Source organism: Melanotaenia boesemani, chromosome 7 (assembly GCF_017639745.1).
Source record: "Melanotaenia boesemani isolate fMelBoe1 chromosome 7, fMelBoe1.pri, whole genome shotgun sequence".
Taxonomy (NCBI): Eukaryota; Metazoa; Chordata; class Actinopteri; order Atheriniformes; family Melanotaeniidae; genus Melanotaenia; species Melanotaenia boesemani.
The window spans coordinates 38,974,242-38,988,123 of record NC_055688.1 but is presented as its reverse complement, the minus strand read 5'-3'; the positions used below and the strand labels follow the sequence as shown (position 1 = coordinate 38,988,123).

The window sequence follows — 13,882 nt, the reverse complement described above, 5'->3', positions numbered from 1 at the left end:
CCCAAGTGGAGGACTTCACATATCTCGGGGTCTTGTTCACAAGTGAGGGAAGGATGGAGAGGGAGATCGACAGGAGGATCGGTGCGGCGTCTGCAGTGATGCAGACTCTGCATCGGTCTGTCGTGGTGAAGAAAGAGCTGAGCCAAAAGGCAAAGCTCTCAATTTACCGGTCGATCTAGGTTCCTACCCTCACCTATGGTCACGAGCTGTGGGTAGTGACCGAAAGAACAAGATCACGAATATCAGTGTCCAAAGTTAGTTTTCTCCGCAGGGTGGCCGGGCTCTCCCTTAGAGATAGGGTGAGAAGCTCGGTGATCCGGGAGGGACTCAGAGTAGAGTCACTGCTCCTCCACATCGAGAGGAGCCAGATGAGGTGGCTCGGGCATCTGGTTAGGATGCCTCTTGGACGCCTCCCTGGTGAGGTGTTCCGGGCACGTCCCACCAGAAAGAGGCCCCGACGAAGACCCAGGACACGCTGGATGGACTACATCTTTCGGCTGGGAACGCCTCAGGATCGCTCCGGATGAGCTGGTGAATGTGGCCGGGGAGAAGGAAGTCTGGGTTTCCCTGCTTAGGCAGCTGCCCCCGCGACCCGACTCTGGATAAGCGGCAGAAAATGGATGGATGGATGGTCAAAGTAAGTCACTTACACTCTTCTTGCCCCTCTGCAGCCAACTGCCAACAGTACTGGTGACCATTACATCATCCCATAATGCAACTGAATGTTATCAAATTTACAGTACAATGCTGTACATCATCCAGTCGTCCAATAAAACGTTGGGTGGCCTTTGAAAGGATTTATGTGCACAGCATGATAAAATATAAGTTATAGCCAGCGACGTCTGTAAAATTCAACTGTATTTTTTTACAGCAATTCATTACAGTGTATGTTTATTATAATGTACGACTGGACAACCTTACTAAATCAAACTGAATCAAACTTATATTATTATATTTAAAAAAGCCCTTTTCATGCCGATGGCGATATGTAGTGCTTAACATGATTAAAAAATTTAAGCACAATTCAACTTATTCATGTTAAGTACAAAACAAGCCTTTACACATCATAACAGAACTACATAAACATTTAAACACTCATGAGGATCTTTCACACTGTTGCACACACACACAAATCAACCCCCCTGGCCTGCTAATGTAAACTTTAGCTTCTAAACAAAATTATTGAAAATGGAATTGATCTCAAGTGTTTTTTCTCCATTCATGGACCCGAGGGAATCAGGGGATTCCAACAGCAGCTGGAAGATTTTCTGCATAAGTTATGAAGGGCTCAGCATGGCTACTGTCCAGCTCTGTCCAGTTTCCAGCTTAGCAAAGGTGGCAGCGCCTTCAGGTTCAGCGTGGAGTAGTTCACTGCTTGGAAAAGCAGAGCGCCATTAGGGTTGCAGAGCGTTTCCCGGCAACACAGCTGCACTCGCCCACAGCGATTTCAACAGCCAGGTGTAATCGATGATTTAAAACAGAATGACTTTAATTTTGTGAGTGTTGTTATTTCACGGCTACGAGAGAACAGGAGAGAGATGAGAGCAGGTTTCTGTTCAAGCAAACAGAATAGACAAAGTACAGCCACTTTCTGGATTCACTAAGGCTACGTTTGGTGTTGTGTCAACTGATTACATTGAATATTGTGTAGTGTAGATCCACACCACCACACTGTTAGCCTTTGCTGTATTTTTTACAGTAAATTACCACAAAAGGCCCAATAAACTTACCTTAAAAGATTTCTGCAGTTAGTTACTGTAATTTGCTTTGCATTATAGTGCTATTATTTACAGTAACTTACTGTATTTTTTAAAATTACGGTAATTTACTGCTCAAACATTGGCAGTAGTGCTGCTGTAACTAGCCTATATGGTTTGATTTGAATGGTGTTTATGTATTTTTTATTGTTTTAGTGGTGGTTGCAATAATACATTACATTTTAACTTTCACTGCCAGCGATTTTCAGATTTTCCTCCACCCCAGTGCCATCCCTTGTAGGTATGATACCAGGGAAAGTTTTTATTAATTTATTTATTTAGTTATTTATTTAGGCTGGGGATGTCTTGTTAATGATATTACGTTTTTTGTGGTGACAAGTAAAGTAACATTAAAATTATACTTAAAATATGGGTAGTGAAATTACTTTCATATTCTATAGTAAGCACTTTCCTCCCTTGCTCAGGCCATGTTTGCCTGGGTAAAAGTTCTGATCAGGCAGAGGCGGAGGTACACCACGCAGCGCAGGCCTTCTGCGTGCTGCTGCTTGTTTAGGCGTATGTGGGCGCGTGACGTATTTGTTCCTTAACGAGGAGGGAGAAGGACTCAGAAACGGAGTTTCGGCCAGTGGCGATATCATCGTTATTTTATGCTCGAAAGGACCATTTCTGCCAATTTGCAGCGCTTCGTTGTTCGACTACCACCATAACCACACCGACTGCTGAGACTTTATTCACTTTGTGGGAACTGCAACACAGGACGTCACAAGGTAATGTTAAGCAGGTGTCCCGACACCCGCCTCTCCCGCCTAACGTTACTCATTTAAATTTTTTTTTTATATTTTTGGGGAGGGGGGTCAAATGCTTAGATTTATTTCAGTTTGTGTCAACTGCAACACAGGACGCTATAACGTAATGTAAGGCTAAGCAGGTGTCATGAGACCCTCCCACACTAATTTATTTTTAATCGGGAAAGGGAGTATGTTTTTTTTTTCATCTAACGTCTATCAGACTGTTTTTCATTGGGGAAACCATGTAAAGGTGGTGTTAGCTTGGTTAAAAGAGCGAATTAGCTCAAATACTCTGGAAAAATAGGTTGTGCTGTTAGTTTTTCTTAACTTATTTAAACTGAAATTTCAAGGGGTAAATTAAGACAACATTGAATTATCGTTTTGTCTCTGTCTTTGCTTTTTCCCGCCCATTCTGGTGCAGTGCTGTCCTGTCCTGCCCATCTGTTCTGCCCGGTTAGAGCTTGGTGTGATGAGAGTGGTAACCTTCAGCTCTTCTCAAGACCAGACAAAACGGCAGGTAAAAAGACATTGTATTTAATTAGAGTAAAGGAAGAAAAAAATAGTCTGGGAATTTAGAGACAGCTAATGTAATCTAACCTAGCTTTGAGCTTGTTCATGTCGGTTAGCCTGCTTAAATACCTGCTGTGGTGTATTATTTCACATAAGCTACATTTTTAAAAGCTATATCTCTGACATAACAGTGTAGTGAGATAAAAGGTGGACACAAGGAAGTCCACAACTTAAGCTATGTAGATCCCTTATTGAATGTAAATAATCAGATAATCAGAAAGACTGCTTGGACATCCTGGTAAAGCATTAGCTCATTATCTGGTAAAGAAAATTATAGGGAAACTTTGCTTTACATTAATTACTTTACATTACCTGTTGAAGCATTTGCTGATAATGAATTGAGCTCTTTTTCAAACACTGATGTGTTTATCCCATGATTTTTTGCAAATAAAAGTTAGGAAAAATTCAGACGCATGCAGCTATGTACAGGTGTAAATTTTGCAGTGTTTGTACTTCAGAATTAAGACAATTTTGTTGTCATGTGAAGAAACATCAGCACACAGCTAATTATCAGTTTGCATGTGGAATAGAGCAATGCCCTGCTTCCTATCGAACATTTTCTGCATTCAGGTCCCATATGCATAGGAACCACCGTAATTGCATGCCGCAGACTAAACACACTCATTTTAAAGAAACTCTTGCTTGTGGAGTTGAGGCATGTTCCTATGTGGCAGAGAATTTTCCAGCATTATGCACTCACTTAAGATTTCATATTAAAGATGGCAAGAAAGTTGTCTGTCCCTATGATAACTGCAACAAATTTTTCAGAGTGCGCTCATCCTTTGCCACACATTTATCCAGGAAACATAAGCAGGCAAAAACAACCCAGGTTTCAACTCTGCCTGAAAATATAAGTTGTACTCAGCCTCCAGAGGAGAATCGAACTCCAACTCCATGTGATCATGTAGAGGTGGAGTGTGATCATCAAGAGACATTTTTGCATAGCTTGGCTCTTTTTTACCTGAAAATGCAGGCCAAAATGCTGTTGCCAGCTAGCACCATACAGTGCATTATTGATGGATTTCAGCATGTCCACAGCACTTCTATGTCAGACTTTTTTGAAAAGTTGAAGGGCAAGCTTTCTGAGCTAAACATACCACAAAATGAGATAGAAATGATTATTCAAGATCTCTCTAAAGAGGATGTCTTCACAACATACAACAAAGGAATTCTCAGATCTGACAAAACAAGGAAAACATTTTACAAGCAGTATTTTGACTATGTTGAACCCACCCAGATTTATCTAGGAACCGATGCTGCTGGAAAAGAACGCTTTTGTCAGTACATTTCCATCAAAGAGACATTAAAATCCCTCCTCAGACAGTCAAGTGTTAGAGAACAGTATCACCAATCCAAAAATCGGATCTCTATGAACATGGTTGTAGAGGACGTGGGAGATGGAAGAAATGTTAAAGAAAATGTTCTGTTAAAAGACAGCCCCTCTTCATTGTCCATTATCCTTTACCAGGATGCGTTTGAGGTCGTGAATCCTCTTGGCTCAGGGAAGAAAAAACATAAAGTTTTGAGTGTTTACATGAGTCTTGGTGAGGTGCAGCCACACAATCGCTCCTCAATTGATCCCATGCAGTTGGTGTTGCTGTGCAGGGAAAATGATTTCAAGAATTTTGGTCATGAGAAAGTCTTCTCAAGCATTATCAAAGATCTCAAAGATCTAGAAGATACAGGGATTGAGACAGATGATGGAAATACCCTCAAAGCAGCTTTAATTTCCATATGTGGAGATAATCTTGGTTCACACTGTTTAGGTGGCTTCACCGAGAACTTCAGTTGTAGTACACATTTTTGTAGATACTGCTTGATTGAAAGAAGTGACTTTGAAAAGACACCACTTAAGCTTGGTCCAAAAAGAACAATAACTCATCACAAAGAGAGTGTACGGTCATGATTTATTTGAAGGTGTAGTCTCTCATGATTTGGCATTGTATGTAAGTCATTTAGTGAAACAAGAAAAGCATTTCACTTATGCTGAGCTAAACAGGTCGATTTCACAGTTTAAATACTTAGGAAATGATAGCCTCAGTAAACCATGTGAGGTTAAGGAATGTGGCAAAAAACTTGCCGGGTCTGCAGCACAGAACTGGTGTCTATTGCGACTGTTGCCACTGTTGATTGGTAACAGGATCAAAAATCCTATGGACAGTCAGGCGTGGCAACTGTGTCTGCAGCTCAAGGAAATGGTTGAGCTCATGTGTGCTCCCAAAATCCATCATGACCAGATTGCATACCTCAAGATAATAACTGAAGAGTATGTCCATTTAAGACACACAATCTTCCCTAATCACCCACTCAAGCCTAAGCATCACTATTTGCTTCACTACAGTGACCTTTTACTGCACTTTGGGCCACTCATTCGTTTGTGGACTCTCAGGTTTGAGAGTAAACATTCATATTTTAAAGAATGTGCTCGAAAGCTGCACAACTTTGTTCACCTTTGTAAAACACTGGCAGAAAGGCACCAGTTGCTTCAGGCGTACCTCAGCAGTGGATCATTGTTTGCCCCAGCAGTTCAAGCAGTTGGTTTGTTTATTTTTGTTTATTTTATTTAGATCCACCATTAGCTACTGACATAGCAACAGCTATTCTTCCTGGGGTCTACATCAGCAGGCTATAAATGCAAAAACATTTAACAATGTACATACAACATTCTCCCTAACAAAAATTATAACAAACATAATTCCCAAAATCAATACATACAGAACCATAATTACAAAATATCATCCACAAAAACTAATAAAATATACATAAAAGCTCTACATGAAAACACAAATAAACCAAAATAATTTCAAATTTATGATATCTCCATTCATTTTACTAAGGTCATTATGGTAATTCTCAAATAAGCCCTACACAAATGGCACCATCTAACAAGTTCAGTCATAGTTCATAGTATAAAATGATATTCATTCTAAGGTAAATAAAAACAATCGCACTGTTTTATAAAAACTAGTTGTATACATATTAGAAATCAGAAACTGTGGTAGTGAGTTCCATGCCACCATGGCCCTATAGCGAACCATTCTCTGACCCTGGCTGGTACGACAAATCGGCAACAAAAAACGATTCTCACCAATCTGTCGTGTAGAATATTCATGCACATCCTTGAAAAATGTCAACTTTCTATACAATATTTCAGGTGTTTTCCTTATAATTATATTTCTAAGGAACATGATTAAGGAATATTTTATCCTGCCCCTCACATGCAGCCAGGCTAACCGGCCATGCATCTCACTAATATTTGTTCTAAATGAGCAGCTTAAGACAAGTCGAGCTGCTTTATTTTGCGCTATCTGCAGTTTATTTAGATTAGTATCTGTTGTATTAGACCAAATGATTGAACAATAGTCTATATGTGACAGAACTATTGATTCAACTAATGTTTTCCTGATTTGGTTTGGTACACATTTTCTACAGTACTTAACTAAAGCCATACTCCTACCCATTTTCTTTAATATTTCCTTTATTTGACTGTCCCAAGTTAACATGCTGTCCACTGTCACCCCAAGCAACTTGACCTCAGTCACTTGTTCTATAGGACATCCTTCTATAAACAAATTCAAAACAGGAAATTCTTTTTTAAGAAGATAACTTGATCCTATTAAAATACATTTAGTCTTCTCTGCATTAATCACCAACTTATTTTCATGAAACCAGCTCTCAATCAGTCTCAACTCCTCATTCAGAACTACATTCAGATTAAGTACATTTGTGTCAGATACATAAACCGTTGAATCGTCCGCATACAGAGCAATGGTAGCCTGTTTCAAAATAAATGATAAATCATTCAAATAAATAGAAAATAAAAGTGGCCCAAGGCAACTCCCTTGTGGCACACCACAACACAGCATCTTCTTCTCAGAGTAGCTACCATTAAACAATACTTTAAATTCTCGATTAACAAGATAACTTTTAATCCATTGAACCGCAGAAAGTTCAAACCCATACCAAATCAACTTATCCAACAATAGCTCATGATCTAATAAATCAAAAGCTGCACTTAAATCTAATAATATAGTACCCACTAACTTTTTATTTTCAATTTCATTTAACCAATCATCAGTCACTTGAGCTAAAGCTGACATTGTGGAGTGCCCTTTCTTGTAAGCATGCTGATAAACTGAATTTAAACCATTTTTACTAAAATACAAATTAATCTGATCGTAAACGATTTTCTCCATAATTTTACTCAAAACTGGTAAAATACTTATAGGTCGACAGTTTTTTCCAGAAAATGGTTCCTTGTTATTTTTAAGAAGAGGCACAATTTTAGCTATTTTCCAGTCAGTTGGGCAAATACATTTTTCCAAACTGAGATTAATAATATAACAAACTGGCATAGCAATCACATCAGACACCAATTTCAACAACATTACATCAAGTTCATCAATACCTGCAGGTTTTAATTTCATTTGCTTTAACACATTTTCTACAGTAATTATGCTCACTTTATCAAATTTAAATTGACATGATTTATTATACATAATTTTTTCTTTGATTGTTTGATGAGATGATATCTTTGGTGTACAGATCATATCTTTTCGCAGATTTTGAACTTTACTCATAAAATAGTCTCCTAAGTAGTTTGCTATGTCTATTGGTTTTGTCAGGAAGGAATCATTTACATCTAAAAATGTTGGAAAAGATTTAGCTTTCCGACCAACCAATTCATTTACGGTTTTCCATATTTTACTACTATCTGATTTTACATCTACGAATTTTCTTCCATAATATGCCTTTTTCTTTGATCTGTTTAATTTGGTTACATAATTCCTCAGTTGTTTATACCTATTCCACAATACCCTGTTATCCGATAGGATTGCTTCAGCCTTTAATTCGTTTCTTTGCTTAATGAACCCTTTAAGTTCAGGATCAAGCCAGGGGGAAGCAGCATTCCTTACTGTCATTTTCCTCAGAGGAGCATGTTTATTGATAATTGGCATTAATAACCTAGTGAAGACCTCCAAGGCTCTATTCGGATCATCCTCTCGTAATATCTGAGACCAATCAATATTTCTGACCTCTTCCTCATAACTCCTTTCATTAAAATTTTTTAAATTACGTTTGATAATAATTTTCTGACCTGATTTGGGGATTTTGGTCTTTCTATTAATTGCAATTAAGTTGTGATCACTGAACCCAACACAAACTGAAATTCCTTTTGAACAGAAATCTACAGAATTTGTAAACATTAAGTCAATACATGTAGCGGTTTTTTTCCCATCAGATGTGTAAAAAACTCCAGTTGGTTTTGTCACAACTTGTACCAAATTACAGGTGTCAGTAAAAGATTGCAATTTATTTTTTAAAGAACAATTATTCAGACTCCAGTCAATATTTAAATCTCCAGTAAAGTAGATCTCCTTATTTAAGTCACATGCTTTATCTAACATAGAACAAATCTGATCTAGACAGACCATTGGCGAATTTGGAGGGCTATAACAACAACCTACTAGGACAGGTCGGATGTATGGTAAGTGCAATTCCAACCATAATGCTTCAACACCAATATGGCCAAGATCCGATCTAATCTTTACCGGTATGTGATCCTGAACGTAAAATGCCACTCCTCCCCCATTTATATTCCTATCATACCTATAAAAATTATATCCATGTAAAAAACACAGAAGAGTTATCAATATTTACATCCAAATGAGTTTCCGATAAAGCTAATACATGCAACTTATAGTAACTTAAAACTTCAATAATATCCTGAACCTTATTTCTCAGACTGCAAATATTCAAATGGGCTATTTTCAATCCTTTATTAAATAATACACTTTCTCTCACCATGTTACTATAATGCTTTTTAAATTAACATTGTCATAATTGTAGAGCTGTAAAAAATAAACAAGTAAACTACAAAAAAAATAAACACATAACCATTCACTCACACATATATGCACACACAATCTGCTCACCCATTTTACAAGCATCTATAGCTTACAAGAGATAGTTCCACCAGTCCAGACCCAAAACAATATCAATAATTATCATCTCATCCCTGGATTTATTTTTCCGGTTTGATCACTGTTTTGACAAATTTCTCCGCCATCAAATGATCAGCAAACTTTTTAGTCTCTCCTTTAAAAGTCAGGATCAGGGTGGCCGGGTGAATAATGCCATGTTTTACTCCAACGCTCCATAATATACTCCTGACCTCCCGGAAACTTGCTCGGGCCTGAAACTAATGAATATGATGAGCAGTTGTACAATGGGCTTATTCAGGAGTCTGTTAGGACAGCAGGCTTGACAAAAGAAACCACGTCAGAGGTATCAGCAGTAGTTTATAGAGGAACAAAGTACAGCAAAGGGCTTGTTGTTGCGATGGGTCACAATGAACATGGCCACATCTTTGGAAAAATCTCAGTGATCCTCATTAGTCACAAACAAGTACACTTTGTTTTGGATATTCTTCAGTCTGTGTTACTGATCGATCTTGGACTTCACTTCCTGCACAATTCTGAAAAAAGATTCATATGTGTTCAAGCAGACACTTTGTGTGATTACTACCCTCTGCCAGTGTACAACACTTCAGGCTTGACTGTTGTATCTCTGCATCATTCAGTATCATCCTCTTAAATCATTGCAGGTATGGATGATGGCAGCCTAGAGCATGAAATTAACTTGGCATTACCTGACCTGCATGAAGAGACAACAAGGACACTTATTGAACACCTAAGAGATATTATTGGTGTCAGAAACAGAGAAGATCTCTTGTTTGTTGAGCCCGGCGACCTCAAGTCTTTCCTGACGCCAATACAAAGTCGAAGACTCATTCAAGTATTCAGAAAAGGTGAGAATGTATTTGTGTAATTAATGGTAGAAAACATGTCTTGAAAATAGTTGGAATAAGTTATTTTTAGAGGTATTTTGAAATCGTACTTCATACATCAATTCATAGTTCATAAAAGAAAAAAAATCTTAAAACTATCTTTCATTGTCATGGGTATTATTTCTCCAAACACTCTTGATTTTCTTTCACATATAAACTTCAGCGCTACTCAATAAATATTCAATCTGTGCATAGTTAATGTGAAATTGTTCTGTTGTGATTGTGTGTACAGATGACCAAGTGGAGTCAAATTCTTCAAACCCCTCAACGGAACCTGAAACCGACAGTCCACCAACTGTGCTTGTGTCACTACAGGGTTATTCACTCCATCCTCCACAAGCATCAGGCCTTCTTCCTTCCACACAACCAAATGCAAGCAACGCCTCCTGGATCAGCAGTTTCTTAGTTCCGTGGGAGAAGATGCCGACAAGACTCTCACAAGCCATGGCAACTGGCAGAATGGCTCACCCAGAAGACAGGAGAATAATGATTAGGACTGTTGTAGAAGGAATGCGAGTACACTGCTCCAACCCCAATAGAGCTGTTTGTGGCAGAGGTAGCTAGAGCTATTGTATCTAAGTATCCCGCTACCTTTGCAGATAAGACTGCAGAAGGTGAGCAGTTAGGCTGTGGTTATTATTCCCTACTGAAACAGCTTAAGACAAGAGTTGAACATGTAAACAGAGACAATGTCAGCAGCAGAATCCGACAGCCAAGGAAAAGGTCTACAAGTGAAAACGGTGATCCTGCCATCAAAAGAGGGAGATCTGAACTTGATAGCTATGGTTGCATCAACTGGCAACCCACAACTCTACCAGAAGGAGAAACAGCTGAAACCTTAGAGACAAAAAGACAGATTATGTCAACTGTCTTCAGATCAGCAGGTCCTCAAGGTATTGAGACAACAAATGTTAATGAATTTATGTGATTGACTTACACTTACCAGCGACACATGCTTAACTCTTGGCCTGCCCCCACTTTATGTGAGATTCAAGAGCATTGGCCATTTCTGTTTACTAAAAGAGGCCTCTGCATGCACTTCCACACACTCACTGATATTGAGGTGGACACACGCCTCAGTGAAGCTCTTCGTACGAAGGGAAGGAGAATTTGGAACTTCTTTCAAAGCCAGAGACTCAAGTGGAGCAAGGAGACTGAACATCTACTACGGGAGTGTGACAGCGCAGAGTTGAACCAAAACCAGATCGCCACAACAGCCATCCTTCTACTGATGAAGTACTTCCAAGAAAAAGAGGACTCAATCTTCATCTTGGCTGATGTAATTATCTTTTAAATTTTACACATGCACTATCAACATAAAACACATATCTTGAAGGAGAAGTGTTTAAATTATTTAGGTTATCATTCAAATTGCTCCCTTCTGTGTTTTAAAGGCATTTTCCACTAAGATGTCTGTTGAAAGAGAGATGACCTTACCCACCACACCAAGGGTAATAGTGCTTGGTAAGTAAATATTTTTTTTTTACCATATTGTAATATTTTTGTAGAAATCTATGTAATTATTGTGGTATTCTATATTTTTCCTACAACAGTTAACCTGTTTTAGGTTGTACAAAAACAGGATCTGCACACAGTTGGCTTCTGTTTCTCTTATTTTTTCTACCTGATAACCAACAGGAAAAACAGCCGTATGTTTCAGCACAGGCCTTAAGGCTGAAACATTAGGCTGTTTTTTTTCCTGTAATCTATAATAATTTTCATCATATAATAAATAAGAGAAACAGCAGCAGACTGTGTGGATCCTATTTTTTACAGTCTCAGGCTTGTTGTCTGTGGACTGATCCAGCACCTGTGTGGAAACATTATTTGTAATGGTGAGCACATTGTCTGTTTTAGGAAATGATTTGGTGTCTGCAACCCGGTGGATGGTCAGTATGGAGGGCAAGGTATTCTTTGAGCCTGAGCAGCTGCATGACTTTGCCAGTGCCCTTGCTGTCTTCTTTGCATCATACTACGTCTTCAACCTGGAGTATCAAGAGTCAGCATCCACCATGATGGAGATGATACAGAGGTATGTACTTAGCACCATCAACCATTTAAGAATGAAATCTAGTGCATGACAGCTTGACTACAGTGGGAAAAAACATAAAGGTCAAGGGTGTCAAACTGGTTCTAGAAAGGGCCATTTGGCTGCAGGCTTTCATTCCAACCAAACAGGATCACATCAGACTCCACTCACCTGATCAAGTGAGTCCAGTCTTAACCTGAAGACTTGATGAGATGAGTGGAGTCTGTTGTGCTCCTGCTTGGCTGGAATGAAAGCCTGCAGTCACACAGCCCTTTCTGGAACCAGTTTAAGGCCTCTGATATAGGTGATGCTGTACTGTATGCCTTAATTTTTTAAAATTAAAGCAGCCTTTTTTCTGTTAAAAGATTCTTTGTGAGGATCAACCCAGATGTGGGTACAAAATGCCCTGCCAAACTAGGTACGAGCCGCAAGACAGGACGTGTTGTCAAGAGAAAAGTGGCAAGCATCAGTTCTCGGGTCACCACCTTTCTCCAGCGACTTGCTGAATTTGAATGGAGGACTCCCAACTAGGTAAGAATATGTAGATATCTTTAACATAACTGATGACATGACTCTGTCCAACACATATATCACTGTACACAAATCCATAGAACACCATACAAAATGTCAGACAGACAGATGACACAAACAGGTGGATAACCTCAGGAACATGAACATTGATCATATCTATGTCTCTGACAGGTGGCGATGGAGAGAAGACTCAGCTGAATCTGACCATCCTGGAAACTGAAACCTGAAACCCATGTCTTATTCTATGTGACTTCAAGGGAAAAATTACTGGGGACCCACTAATAAGTATTGTTTTTTTATTATTTGTTGAATATTTTTTTCATTCTGTCAGACGGGACTGGCAGAATAATCCATTCATTCACTGTTCGTGCTGGTGGATTTGTTCTGTTTTGAGAACAAAGTTAAATGTTGCAAAAATGTTTTTTCTTTTTAAAGGAAAAAAAGTTGCTTTTAAGCTGTCAATGTTTCATTGTTGAAAGTATATGAAACCCATGATAAGAACAGTCATATTCTGTGTTACTAATCAATGAAATTCTAGGGAAAATTTACTGGAAACCTCCTGATACGTATTTCAGTTTTTTGTCTTTATTATTATTGTTGTTATTATTATTATTTTCTGACAGACAGGGGACTGGCAGAATAATCCATTCATTAAATGTTCATGCTGGTGGGTTCTGTTTAGAGAACAGTTAGGTGTTGCAAAAATGTTGTTAAAATGTTTATTTTAACTTGTGTGTTTATTGTTTGTTTATTTTGATTCTGTGTTACTCAATGAAATTCTTGGAAGATTTACTGGGGACCCCTGATTGTTACTTTTAGACAGGGGACTGATAGACAGACAGACAGGTGAACCGCCATGTCTTTAGTTTTTTATAGCCTTTTGCGTCATCATTGTTGGCACTTCAGTGATGTCATGTGCTCATATTGATGCATGTGTCCAATTGGACAACATTTGTTATGTCCTGTGCTGTGACATTGTTTTATGGGATTGAAAATGCATTTAATTGTGAAAAGTTTGTTGACAATAAATGTCTGTTTTATTCACCATTCTCTGACTAATTTTTATTTTATATCTTACATTGTTTCAGTAAAATGTTCTTATTGAAAATGGTAAACCTAAACTCACAGTAATGCACAGCAAAATTAATATGTTGTGTTGTAAAACACAATTGCAGTATAGGCAAATTATACTGTAAAACACAATTACAGTAATATACTATAAACCACATTTGCGGTAGTACAGTTATACTGTAAAATTTGCGGTAAGTTTTTCTAACTGTAAACCACATTTACAGTAAAGCTGTTCTACTGTAAAAGATATTTACAGTAAAGTGTTTTTTACTGTGAAACATAATAACAGTAAGGGTACCGCAGACCAGTGGTTACAGTAACTTAC

General features: G+C 38.3%; 1 pseudogene; it reads left to right on the top strand.

Moving 5' to 3' along the window:
- The first annotated feature begins 2,277 nt into the window (after positions 1-2,277).
- On the top strand, positions 2,278-13,535 carry LOC121643710 (annotated as a pseudogene).
- Positions 13,536-13,882: the final 347 nt, after the last annotated feature.